At 36.4% G+C, this 15,039-nt stretch overlaps 1 protein-coding gene across 3 annotated transcripts in view; it reads left to right on the forward strand.

Annotated features, from left to right (window-relative positions):
- The window catches only part of LOC108677480 (complexin), a 135,991-nt gene that overhangs the window by 101,398 nt on the left and 19,554 nt on the right, over window positions 1-15,039 (forward strand). The window lies entirely within an intron of this gene.

Consider the following 15,039-nt stretch of genomic DNA (forward strand, 5'->3'; position numbering starts at 1 on the left):
TATTCCACCTAAAATTTCATAGTGCTCTGTAATTCTGAAGTAAAATGTTATCAAGAGTTGAGAGACGGTCGTCGCAAAATGGTGGTGTGATTGGGCAATCAGGGTCCCGTAATTCTCGTAACGAGCCGCGTGATGGGGTTCGCCTGCAGCGTCCGTTACATTATATTTTTGCCACCGATCCCCTCCAGGAATTTGCACTTTTTTTAGGGGACACCTTTTTAAAAATGTACAGCATGTTGGGGGACGTCGGATGCAACGCGAGGTTGCGTCTGTTGATGAAGGAAGCATGTTAGTGAGGGGATTGAAAATTAAATTAGTATGCGTGTGAAAACAACTGTATTTTGCCAGTTGCTTTCGCCCGGGATTACATGGCATTAATAATTATTCACCATCTTGATCAGTATTGAAGTTTACAGTGAATATCTAGCTTATTAGCGTGCGTACAGTATATTTGCTTGAATAATATTTTGGTGGATTCTTGAATGGTATTTTGAGATTCCCAGTGGAAATATGAAGTGCTGAGGGCAATTAATAAATAGCATTTATAATTTTCTTTAATTTACATTTAACTATGTATAATGGAGCCATATGGATAGAAATCATCATATATACACGCGGAAATTTAAAGTTGAAAAAAGTTCATTGTCATTGGGGCCGAGGACAAATTATTCATTCAGACATGTATCATCCACCCGTATCATGCGCTGCCATCATTATTCTCAATATTCAGTGCCATTTGCCTCTTTTTTTATGCCATACGTCCATCACAGCTCCATTATCCGCAATTAGGAAGGGGGGCTTAGAAAAAGTTGCTTTGTTTCCATAGACGGACGGTGACGTTATCGACCTCATAGCCTCCCAGGCTGGAGCTACACGCAACATGAAACTCCTATACGACCACTAAAACCCGGGGTCTTGTGCCCCATTTCGCCCCGTTAAGGTCAATGGGAAAATGGTAATCCGGTTCTTAAACCCAAATAAAATAGAGAGAAAAAGAGCCTTCATGTGCTTTTCTGTAAAAATGTTACTTATCAGTTAGATGAAAAGAATACAGAGTCACTAGACTTAGTTATTATTAAAACCAGAAAAAAATTGTTTATATGAACTACAGATTTTAGGTGATTTAACTGAGACTGTAGATACCGTAGTTGTCGTTTGAAAGCCGTGCTGCTCTACAGTAGTTAAATGGAGCGTGTTTGTAAAACCGTGAATGAAAAACGCTAGTCAGCGTTTTTACAATGAAAAAAAAAATTTCCAGGAAGAGAAGATTTTCTAATTTTTCATAGTCTTCAAGGTGTGTAATGTATAATGCAATCTCCTTGTCAAGTATGTATTTAGGCAGACACTACACTCAAATAAGGGCATCTTGAAGTTGTTAAGGAGCAGTCAGGTCTCAGAAACCTAATATGCTAGATTATTTAAACTACTGCAGTTTGACTCGACCAAGTTGTTCTTATAAACACAGGCAAGACTGGCTCTTCTGCATGACTATAATTTACTTTTACGACGCTGTCGAGAAGTGACTGCCTTTTCAAGGAACTATTTCTGCTGAATTACTGGCGAAAACTGGGACAGAATTTTTAGGAGCGATTAGATAAAACATGGGGCCGGCACAGCAATGCGGTGTTGAAGACAGGTACGGTTGCATTATAAATCTTGAAACAAGTTTTCTTTTTATTTTGAAATAAAATATTGCTAGCACGTGAGATGCTTGGAACACATTTGAGATTTATAAAGTTATGAGTACTGGAGTGTGGAAACACTTTACGATTAAGATTCAGACCTAAAATTTTTGTTCACAAATTACAGACGGATTACTTCATAGAATATAATGAATTCATTCTAAGAAATTTTTGAAAAAAGAATAAAAAAGTAAACTTTTCATTGTCACGCGCACAATTTTAATGTTCCTTCTGAAAGAAATTTCCATTTCTTTTCGAACGAGCCTATACTCTGCTAAGGGATTGTAAACCAACACGTTGGGCAGGCTGAATGCACCATTAGAGTCCCAATGCCTGGTGCATCTCCAGAGAGGATCCAATTCAACGCTTCTATAGTGAATGACGGTCGTAATCCCACCTTCTAGAGCTGCTTCAAGCCGCCTTTAATGACCTCTAATATGCGCACGCATAGAGGCATCATTCATCCCAGACTTGTATTTATGGCACCTGCTTCCCAGTCTGGCTTCCGAAATCTTAGACACCGAGCAGCAATATGAGGCATATATTTTCGTTTAATGAAAACTTTTCAGACGTTATCATATTTTTAAGGTGCCATCTTACCACGAATGACATCTATTACGATGCATCACCGTCGCTTGGCGATTTACTCTGCCATTTTGTTCATGTTTTTGGACATTTTCGAAATATTCCGTGACACTGAATGAACTTAGAATTCCTTCAAAAAACTATACAATTTTTCTAGTTAATTAAGATGTGACTACATGTTCCTAAGACTTTTTAATATGAGATTTTTCTCTGTGTTATGAGTAGATTCAATTACTTCAGGCTCGTTTCGCCCCTGTCGAAGATGCCATTTTTAAAAACAGTTGAGAGATAATGGAGTTTCTTCTATGCAATTTTTATAAATTTCATTCACGGTAAAACGGGATATTTTCCCTTGAATATTCCGGAGCTGGGCTCGTACAGGTCCATAGACGACGTCAACTCGGAAGAAAGTTATTTCCGTAGTGCCTCATCCTGTAACAAATTGCATTTCATCTCATGATGACGCTGCGGCATCTTGCCATGCCTTGCAGGCAGCGGCTCCGGTGGTCGATCTAAACCAAAAAAATAGCTGCTGGTCAAAACATATTCTTTTTCCAGTGAATCAACTGCACGTAAGGTCTTTTGATCAAGGAATGTTGACAACTTGTCTTCTTAGTTTATTTCAGTTGTATTGTACTTTTTCTAAGGTTAAAAATGTCAGAAAGACACCCTAAAATGTTGAAGTAATTCGGTTCACGACCAAATATGGTCAAGCGCAATTACCAGAAGAATATTTTTGCATCAAACCTGAGTTTCCCATATTTCGGCTCTAATGTGTTGATGCCAAAAAATGAAGGTCCTTTTGAGATTTTGGGCCGTCACATTTCTAAATATCTACTTCAGTGAAGAATGACTTCGAATGACGGGTGTTTGAAACTAAGGCACACGCAGCGTTGTTACACGAGTTGTTGTTCATGGGTTGTACTGAAGTTGTGTGAATGACGTTATTGCTAATTTTACTGACCAAAAGTGGACCCAGAATGGAATTAAATTGTGAAAAGCCATTTGTCGTCCTCAAGTAGAGAATAGTATGAATTCTGAAACACGCATTCATCCTAATTATGAATTGATCCATGGCTTATTAAAAAGGCTCAGTGCACACATGCCAGAGCTGCTGCTGAATTTATTTGAGTCTCCCGCTTAACATTAACATTACGACTTGCTCGGTCGTCTAGAATGCCGTTACTGCGTTATATTCCACACTTGCTTGTTTTTTATTTGCATTTTTACGGTTGTAAGCAGTCTTAACCTTGTGAACATAACATTGTGCTTTCATTAAGTTTTAGTGTCGTTGCGGCTGCACTTTTGTCAACGTTATTGAGTTGAAATAATTTTTACTTACTTCAGTTATGACCTCATGAAGTCCTAAAAGGACTACAGTTGGTTTTCCACTAAAGTTGAAATTATCAATTCTGTGAATTTTTAGAGGGCACATGCAAAAGATATGAATTGCTTCCAGGAATCAGTGGTCGAAAGTTATTGTCAGAGCGGTACGAATCTTAAATAAATTTATAAAGCTTCAAAGTAACTGGTTTCGCATGCAAGACAACTTGTCACAATTTTTTTTCAGGTGTCATGGCAACATGCAATGAATGACAAGTTAAAAGAGTATCTAGCAATTTCCTTTCAATTATTTATATTTTCATCGCATACAAAAATATTAAGCTATTTCAATATATGTATATCAGTCAAAGATATAGCGCTGATTGCACTACCCGAAAATAATTTTTCCAGCCGCGGTTCAAAGTACGACCAAGAATTAGCATGACCTCCGTTCTACCCAATAGCCGCCTCGTGCCTCTACGTGACCGCACTCGGCAAACACCCGCGCTAAAATACGACCGACCTTTTCCTACCCGATGGAATTTTTATTAAGAAACGCCCTCTCTCCTTTCCGGCAAAAATAATCGGAATCTTCCGGGTGATGGATTTGCACCGTGTTCTGCTAGAGTTGGTTTTCTATTTTGTTTTTAAAAGTTATGATTTGTGGTTTACTATGTTAGGAGTCTTCGCTGTTTTATTGTTTATTGAAAAATAGTTCCCCGTTGAAGCTACATAACGCAAGAGTTTTCCAGGGGAATAAATTTTCGTTAAAAATAAATTGTTGTGCGATTGTATTCATCCAGTTACTGCAGTTGCTATTGAGCCTTTACTAGTTTTTAGATAATATTCTCCCATGAATCATCTAATTAACATTCATTATGGTCACTATAGCAACACAACTATTGGCTGTTCAATTAATTGATTATGAACTGATTATCTTCCACGTGGTTTTGGTACAAACTCATCTTCCGCGTTCTTCCTCGAAATGAGGAAAATAGGTTATCCTTAAATATGATAAAAAAATTCACCGAACTAAATTATAATTGTACAGAAATCTACGCAGTATCAGCCAACCAAATTACTGGTAGCGTCTGCGTAAAAAATGTAAGTTTATAAATGAACTAATATTTTTTAACCTTATACACACATAGAAAACAAGTTCATTTTGGTCGTTAAATTTTATTAAAGTACAAAAGAAGTGGATAGGAAAAGGAAACGTTAATAATAAGGGCTTTTACAACGTTTTAAGCTTACATAGTTATACAGTTAAAATTCGTCGTGATGTATTGAATTAAATGCATTACTATTACTTTTTTATATTAATAATAATAATAATAATATTACTATCATTATTATTATATTATATAATAATTATTATTATGTTTATTATTACAAATATTATTATATTTGTATATTATTATTGTATATTTTTGCCCAAGAACTGCATAATATTTTGATAATTAATCGACTGAATCTTCATTTTTTAACAAAGTAGCGCAAGTATTTGTGCAAAGCTATTCTATTTAATCAGTTGATAGCTCTATATATATTTAATGTCGAAATGCTTTAGAACTCCGCGGTTAGAAACAACATATGTGCGCCTTTCAACATGTGATTAAATTTGTTGGCTACAAAATCTTCATAATTTTTCACTCACTTTATCAAAAGACCTAGTAAGACAATCAATTGAGAAAGTTCTAGGCAAAAAAAAGCAATGTTTCAATTTTTTCATTACACTCGAGAATAATTTTAAGCGAACTTCCTGGTTTATCGCGCTCGTCAATTAATATTTCAATAAATTTGTTTTCTCGATTAAATCTCTCAAATCATAGCCACAGGAACCTGGTGCTTGGTCAGATTAGGGCAAAAAACACGCGTCAACTTCACTGTTTCCTTGTCTTCGTCAGTTTAATTAACATGAGCAGAAGTAATTAAACGGCGACTCCGTCGTGGCAATGCCAGAATAACAGGCTTGTTAATTCCGACCTGGGCGATTCGTGGTCCGCATTGAAATATATTAGGCGGAAGATATTATCATTTGATTACTCTAGGGTTTCTCGGAACCTGGGTATGAGTAGAAAATCTCCAGCTCTCCAGTTTTCCAGCGTGAAATTAAATTCGTATTAGTTAAATTAAATTTGTATTCGCGAAATTAAATTCGTAGCAATTAAATTAAATTCTTATAAGTTAAATCAAATTCGTATTTGTGAAATTACATTCGCATTCGTGAAATTTTAATGCATATTTGTGAAATTAAATTTGTATTCGTGAAATTAAATGCATATTTGTGAAAGTAAATTTGTATAAGCGAAATTAAATGCATATTTGTGAAAGTAAATTTGTATAAGCGAAATTCAAGTCAAAAGCGTGANAAATGGAAAATATAGTCATATGTCGATTGTTTAATTCTTCCATATACAAGCAGTGATGCATTTAAACCATCGGTCATTTTTTGTTTCCCAAACATTGCGTCCTGTTATTAAGTGGTGTTTTGTCACAATTGTGGACCTTCGAAACATTCTTTCGCGTTTGACGTTCCGCTCGCCTCCACAAATTGCAGTTGCGCCCCTGGGGTGCGTATCATATTTACGCAAGACGTGTTCGTTCTTTCTGGACTCGGCTGCGGCTCAGCCGGAAATTAAGCTCAGCAAACTTTTCTTTTGAAAATAACTCCCCAAGAAAGTGGAAGCCTTTGCACTATCGGGAAAAAATGGGGGAAAGGATACAAGTGCGGGAAAATAAAAACGGCAAATCATCCACAAATTTGAATCACTCGAGCATGTTTACGGGGATATTTTTCGCCATTAAAATATCCGATAACGGATCAAAGGTGAATTTAAAAGAAAAAATATAACCATCCAAGAATATCAAACTGACGACAGATTTTCGAGTTCTGCGTTGCCTTAAATTTACGCTCTGCAGTATAACATCGTTTTATCGACTTTGGCTTGCCGTCTAAAAAATGCGGAATTTCAAACATCTTTAAGATACTAAATAATTATTTTAAATGCCAATTTAAACGTCGAAACTTAGTCAAATATCTATGCCGCCCTCGATTATGCTGCATGACATATATGAATTTTGTTGTATTTTTCTGGTCATCATGAACGATGCAAGCCTTGACACACCGAGCATCATTAATCACCTAATTTAGGGTTACAATTATTTCTTTTTTTTCAATTAACATAATGAAGTCAGTGCATGAACGACTCTGTAAAGAAAGTTAATGACAGTCTTAATATTCCGGCGTGGATATCGCAACTATAAATATTTAGAACTTCGGTGAAAGTTTTTAAATAATTTCCAAGTGTCCTGACAACTTGTTAAATTCGAACATAAGTTGTTTTATATCATTGTATCGCGACTGAAATAGGATGGAATTTTCATTGGCAGGGCGAAGTTAAATTAACACTCAAAAATGTAAGACACTGCACATAAAAATTTAAGGTTTATGACTAATACGAAAACTCGATTAAATTATCTGAAGAGTATGCAATATCTCTCTGTCTTATAGGAAAGCGTCACAAGATTGTTCCGGTATTCGAGCCGTCAATCCAAGCCAGAGTTTTTCGATGATAGCTGCTGGATAATTCAACAAGGCTTTTATAGCCAGGTTTATAAGGCGAATAAACTTTATGTCTTCTCAGTTATAGCAAGGATATGATTTTAGTGCCTTGCCCTGATTTTAGTGCTTTGCCCCTGCCAATCAATCTATGCTGCGAGTCCATATTTGATTAACAATATTTTTAAATAATCTGACGCCGTAAAATTCAGTAGTTTTTGAGCCTGAGAATATCCAAAAGGAAATAGTGCTATTTATTTCGTCAATTGATTCATGCATTGCCTCAGACTTCACACAAGTGTGCAAAATTTCAGATCAATTGGACAGGTAAAAGTTTGTCAAATTTCAGTTATAAGATTTGTAGCTGACAAAATTATTTTTTCAATATTGAAAAAACAACATTTTTTATCTTTAAAATTATTTATTTTGTCATTTCATTCAGTCATTGTCTCCAACTTTACACAAGCGTGCAAAATTTCAGATTGATTGGAGTGGTAGAAGTGTGTTAAATATCGATTATAAGATGTGTAGATGTAGATGTTTATACTAAGATGTAGCAGACAGAATTTTTAAACAAACAAGCAAGATGTGAAGTTAAAGAGAAGTGTTGTAATAATGAATTTAATGCAAAGAAACAACCACATACTAACAATGTATGACATAGTGTATGATTGATTTAATTTTATTTGAATAAGGTGCCACATGACAGTGGAGGCAGAGAATCTGCGACGCATGAATTTTTTCATACAACAGATATAAATACCGGCGAGTGAATATAAAAAAACGTGAATTTTACACTAACCCTTTTAAAGATTCGAAGATATTAACATAAACACAAAATTGTTAATCATACATCATTCAAATTTTTTTATATTTCGAACGAGCTAGCCAAGTAATTCAATTTAAAGTCGTAAATATTCCTGCTAACTTTCGTATCACAATTAACAATGTTTGAACGACTACTCAATTTTCGCTTTCCAACTTCCCCTGGTCTCAGTAACATATTTCAAATACCGACATATCAAACATGAACGTGAGCCAGCACCGCCATCGTATTTTGTTGTGTGGGCATTTTTCGATGAGCGCTGGTCTGGGGAAGCCTCTCGCAATTTCACTTTACGATGCACTTAAAGGTTCGCTAGATCGTCCCGCGCAACGCCCCAAATTCGCTGGAGTCTTGAAAACAGACGCTTTGTTTCTTCGCCGTTGCCGGGGCGAAAATGAAGTGGGTCTAAAAATACCGAACAGCGTCTTGGAGAAAGCTACCAAAACCGCTTTATTTACCGCAGCTTTTGAGCAAATTTTCAGCAATTTATGAAGTAAAATAATTTCTCAAAATTTTCGAGCAGTTTCAATGCGGAATTGAAATTCTCTGGCAACATACAATCTTATTGAGAAGAATGAATGAGATTTTGTCCGAATACCGATGCCTCTGTCTGGGTCATTCTTACCCTATTTGGACCGGCAAATAGGCGTTTCAGTGCTACGTGCAGAATGTATAAAATTTGTAAAATTTCATCTTTTGCTTTTTCTGGAGTTCTAACTTGTCGGGTGTGTATGAATGAATTTGTATTTCATAACCATGTTTCAACTTCCATTAAGTAATGTGATCATTAGCCTTTACGTTGGTTTTAATTTGCTCTATATTGGTTCGTTGTAAACACAAGTTAATTATGCAACTTTCTTCATTTGGAACATAGAAGTCAAAAATGAGCAGCGACTTCCTTCTGAAGTAAAGCTGAACATCTTGACTGACGTTATCATTAGCGTTGACTGGAATAGCAGCCTCGAGGAATGCGCATCTAATATCGGAAACTGAAATCACTTCAATATGAGCGTTAAGGTTCAAGCAGACGGATGCTGATTTAATTTTCGATCAGATTCTTCCATGGAATTGCGGCGAGAGTCCTGAGACAAGCAAGAACTTGTAATTTAACATTTAACGTTAAATTAATTTGTTGTCTATTTATTCTCTGCATGAAATAATCTGCATCGAAATACAAAATTTTCGTTTGCAATACGTTTATGAATAATTAAATAACATATCAATGGATTGATTGTTCTTGAAATCACTCGTACTTTGCAGCGAATTGGCTGTACTGTCTCTTTCGATACCCAAAATTCTTTATTGAAAATTCGAAATCATAATTGGTCAGTCAATGCTTCACACTTGCGAACGAGAATCATTGCCACTCACAACTTATGAGCCGCTCTGTGAAGCGTCCAGTCGACATCTTATATGTCCTTAAGTGCAAAGAATAGCGCGTCTCAACAATACCCTTGTGCGGGGCCCTGTCTCAGCTCGAGTCATTTGTCTGTGTCCAATGACCGAAGTTTGAGCGAGGTCGAGGAAACTTGCTTAGCAGGAGCGCGTTTCATTGTGCCGAGCAATACCCTAAATTGAACGTCTTTGCTTTTATATTTTATCTCTCGAATGATGATTAAATAAAACTGCAAAAAGTATAATGAGCTTTCAACGTTCATAGTGCTGTACTTTAGAAATGCTTCACTAGTTTATTAATTCGTACAGGTAAACCGACAAGAATTGTTAGCAAGAGTTCTTCATTGGTATTCGTCCGGTGTTTCCAATTTAAACTTTAACGCTCTCGGACAATATTCTGTATATGTTTGAAAACTCTGCAGATATACTACGAGTATAAGGAAAAATATTTCTTACCAGTTACAGTATATTAATTCCATGAGAAGAAGCATCGACAGAATGTTCTTTTCATTTAAAGTTGATATATATTCAATACATGGTGATGAGAATCGGATCATCTGATTGAAAGTTGAATCTTGTATTATGATTCGCACACCACGAGTCTAGACGATTACAATAAAAAAAATACTTCACTTGCATTGTATTAAGGATCATCGTTTGAAGGCTCTCGGCGACAACTAAAATAATTGTATCGTTGCGAAGCGGGACAATTTGTGCCTTGAACGTTCACCTCAAAAGCTATGTTAATTATTCATGTGTTTACAATGACATTTTTTGTCACTCACGCATTGCTCGTGACATTTCTGACAGGATTGCATCCTTAGGTAAACATCAAAAAGCAATTTAATTGTTCGATGTTACTGCATCTTCGAAACCAGAAACCGTTGGCCATGCCTTTAGAATTGAATATTTCTACATATAAATCAAGTTGAAAACAAGGTTGAATAAAAGTTGATATTGTTGAAACGACGTTTAATCAACGTTATATCAACGTCAGATGCTTGGTGGGCATGAAATTTTTTATTTCCCTTCGTGATATAATGAGGGAATACGAGGAGGGGAAGGCCACGGGCGAAGAAGAAGGCGAGGGTATGACCGAGTCGTTCCGTGCCACGGTCTTGGCTACCTTCCAAAAGTCCAGCCTTGGCGCGGAGCCCCCCTGGATAAAGTCAATACTGCAGCCGCTGCATCGACGCCATTTTGTTGAACGAACAGTCCTCGCATACTAACATGTGAGCCCATGCATTAGATAATTGGGGTGAGAATAAGACAGCTTAATTAGGAGAATAAGTAAAAGACATTGGTAAACGATAGAACCGTAACGCAATCATCAAAACCTGAATTGTTACGGAAAAATTGGGCGATGGTTTCGAGACAACTGTTTGACTTTTCACGTTCCATCGAGACATTTTCACGTTCCATCATTCCATTCATCAAAATAATGAAAAATTAATTTTAATGGGAACTTCAAATACCAACAACCTATTAGCGAGGAATATTCTTCATCGACAAAAATAAACTTGAGAGATTCAGTGACCTTTCCAAAGTTTCAAGTTGGCGTTCCGTTCATGACCTAGCGAAGATTTTCATAGATGTTGACTCAATAGAGCCTGTGAGAAGATGCATAACACGGGACGTCAAGGGTAAACTTTGTCCAGAGGGAAGCCAGAAGTTGGGAGGTCCTCAAATACTGACTAATTGGAGAAGAGCTTGTAACCTTTGATAACTAAGCTCCGACGCTCTAACGTGTACATATAGGAACTCAAATACAAGAACACTTGTCAGAGATGTTGTTATGATTTAGTTCAGGAATTATATGGATTGATTTAACATGCTTTGAACTCGTGCAAGTTGAACATGTGTGCTGCTGCGATGCTGAGAAGCTAATGAATTGTTAACAGGGCTCTTCTACGCTGAATCAATTGAAACAACTATTGAAATTTAAGTTAAAAGATATCGCAACTATATTTTTATATTGCTATGAATGAGAATCTGCCTTTAATAGTAAATTAAATAACGAGAATACTCGCTGTTTACATAGGAACCAATTCATTTTAGGAAGAAACATTAAAACAAATATTTGAAGAATAACCTTCCTATTTACTTTATCAATCTAAAGGTAGTTTACATCACCCTAATAAGCTAGCAGAGTATCATCCTTTATTCTCTCAATAGATCTTCACTCTAGCTTAATTTTCTCTGTCTTTATTGGTAAAAATTAGACTCTGTAGATGCGGGACTCGTCTAGCATCGGCAGTTCATAAACGAATAGCTTATGGTCATTCATTTAGTGTCAGCAGATCATTTGACCCCACTCCATATCTTAAATAAAAAACTCATCAGTTTGTACCCGTATCCATGACTATTTCTTTTTATGTCACTTTCATATAATTAATCAAAAGAGAGTAGTGTGCGGAGAGAGTAGTGTCACTTTCTTTCAATTCAATAGAGTAGTGTATAGGGTGTGTCTAGCAATGAAGAAATATATAAATTCAATTGTGGTTGGATAGAGAAAAAATATAACTCAGTACTCACTGCAGGGAGTGACAGAGAGCGCATTTTCTCGTCGACGAAAACTTGAGGTCACGGACGGACGGACAGACGGGCGGACAGACAGACGGACATGACGACCACAATAGTGTATTTTTTCCATAAATGAGAAAATGCGCTAAAAACTAGACGGTAACTATGATCGATATATTCTCATAATTTAAGTAAATACTCCCGTTTTGCAGTCGAATAAATAAGTAAGACTTTCTCCTAAAATGAATGCGTTTAAATGTCCATGTGTGATTCATCCTGGCCTATTTGGCATGGCTGGGGCGCATAATTAGTGCTACTTGAAGAAAGTGTGCCATTTTTAGGGCATTTCCTCATTTATGGAAAAAATGCACTATTGTGCTCGCCATGTCCGTCTGTCTGTCCGTCCGTCTGTCCGTCTGTCCGTGACCTCAAGTTTTCGTCGACGAGAAAATGCGCTCTCTGACACTCACTGCAGTGAGTANTTAGATAATATTCTCCCATGAATCATCTAATTAACATTCATTATGGTCACTATAGCAACACAACTATTGGCTGTTCAATTAATTGATTATGAACTGATTATCTTCCACGTGGTTTTGGTACAAACTCATCTTCCGCGTTCTTCCTCGAAATGAGGAAAATAGGTTATCCTTAAATATGATAAAAAAATTCACCGAACTAAATTATAATTGTACAGAAATCTACGCAGTTTCAGCCAACCAACTTACGGAGAGCGTCTGCGTAAAAAAGATACCTTTAACAATTGACTGATATATCTGATACCTCATTGTTATAATATATTATTACAATATTATTATATTATGTTACTCGTATTAATAATGATACGAGTGCATAATACTTGTCTGTACATCGAAACAATAGCTTCAGAATACTTCATGGTTGAATACTGCTGTGCGGAATCAAATTTTGAAAATTAATCAGTTGAATCTTCATTGATCTTTTTTAATCAAATAGCGCAGGTAATGGTTCTAAGCTGTTCTGTTCAATCAATTGATATCTGCGTATATCTTTAATGTCGGAATGATTTAGAATTCCGGTTAGAAGCAACATGTGTGCCTCTCAACATGTGATTAAATTTGGCATAAGATATAGTTATAAAAATCACTCGACAAAGTTCAAAGCCAAAAAGCAATGTTTCAATTTTTTATTAAATTCAATACTAATTTTAGGCAAACTTCCTGGCTTAATTGCGCTTTTCAATTAATGTTTCAATAAATTTGTTTTCCCGATTAAATCTCTCAAATCATAGATACAAGAACCTGGTGCTCGGTCAGATTAGGGCAAAGAACACGCGTTAACTTCACCGTTTCCCTGTCTACGTCAGTTTAATTAACATGAGCAGAAGTAATTAAACGGCGACTCCGTCCTGGCAATGCCAGAATAACAGGCTTGTTAATTCCGATCTGGGCGATTCGTGGTCCGCACTGAAATATATTAGGCGGAAGATATTATCACTTGATTACTCTAGNCGAGGAATATTCTTCATCGACAAAAATAAACTTGAGAGATTCAGTGACCTTTCCAAAGTTTTAAGTTGGCGGCCGTTCATGATCTAGCGAAGATTTTCATAGATGTTGACTCAATAGAGCCTGTGAGAAGATGCATAACACGGGACGTCAAGGGTAAACTTTGTCCAGAGGGAAGCCAGAAGTTGGGAGGTCCTCAAATACTGACTAATTGGAGAAGAGCTTGTAACCTTTGATAACTAAGCTCCGACGCTCTAACGTGTACATATAGGAACTCAAATACAAGAACACTTGTCAGAGATGTTGTTATGATTTAGTTCAGGAATTATATGGATTGATTTAACATGCTTTGAACTCGTGCAAGTTGAACATGTGTGCTGCTGCGATGCTGAGAAGCTAATGAATTGTTAACAGGGCTCTTCTACGTTGAATCAATTTAAACAACTATTGAAATTTAAGTTAAAAGATATCGCAACTATATTTTTATATTGCTATGAATGAGAATCTGCCTTTAATAGTAAATTAAATAACGAGAATACTCGCTGTTTACATAGGAACCAATTCATTTTAGGAAGAAACATTAAAACAAATATTTGAAGAATAACCTTCCTATTTACTTTATCAATCTAAAGGTAGTTTACATCACCCTAATAAGCTAGCAGAGTATCATCCTTTATTCTCTCAATAGATCTTCACTCTAGCTTAATTTTCTCTGTCTTTATTGGTAAAAATTAGACTCTGTAGATGCGGGACTCGTCTAGCATCGGCAGTTCATAAACGAATAGCTTATGGTCATTCATTTAGTGTCAGCAGACCATTTGACCTCACTCCATATCTTCAATAAAAAACTCATCAGTTTGTACCCGAATCCATGACTATTTCTTTTTATGTCACTTTCATATTAATAATCAAAAGAGAGCAGTGTGTGGAGAGAGTAGTGTAACTTTCTTTCGATTCAATAGAGTAGTGTATAGGGTGTGTCTAGCAATGAAGAAATATATAAATTCAATTGTGGTTGGATAGAGAAAAAATATAACTCAGTACTCACTGCAGGGAGTGACAGAGAGCGCATTTTCTCGTCGACGAAAACTTGAGGTCACGGACGGACGGACAGACGGGCGGACAGACAGACGGACATGACGACCACAATAGTGTATTTTTTCCATAAATGAGAAAATGCGCTAAAAACTAGACGGTAACTATGATCGATATATTCTCATAATTTAAGTAAATACTCCCGTTTTGCAGTCGAATAAATAAGTAAGACTTTCTCCTAAAATGAATGCGTTTAAATGTCCATGTGTGATTCATCCTGGCCTATTTGGCATGGCTGGGGCGCATAATTAGTGCTACTTGAAGAAAGTGTGCCATTTTTAGGGCATTTCCTCATTTATGGAAAAAATGCACTATTGTGCTCGCCATGTCCGTCTGTCTGTCCGTCCGTCTGTCCGTCTGTCCGTGACCTCAAGTTTTCGTCGACGAGAAAATGCGCTCTCTGACACTCACTGCAGTGAGTACTGAGTTATATTTTTTGAACAAATTGACCGTATCTATATGTGGAATGATAAACTTCGCAACGTTAGTTGTGAGTGATGTTTTCCCCATTGATGGTTCAAACAATTTTATATTCTGTGAAAAATCCAAAAAGTCTCTAGG

The sequence above is a fragment of the Hyalella azteca genome, unplaced genomic scaffold, assembly GCF_000764305.2.
Source record: "Hyalella azteca isolate HAZT.00-mixed unplaced genomic scaffold, Hazt_2.0.2 contig13134, whole genome shotgun sequence".
Lineage (NCBI taxonomy): Eukaryota > Metazoa > Arthropoda > Malacostraca > Amphipoda > Hyalellidae > Hyalella > Hyalella azteca.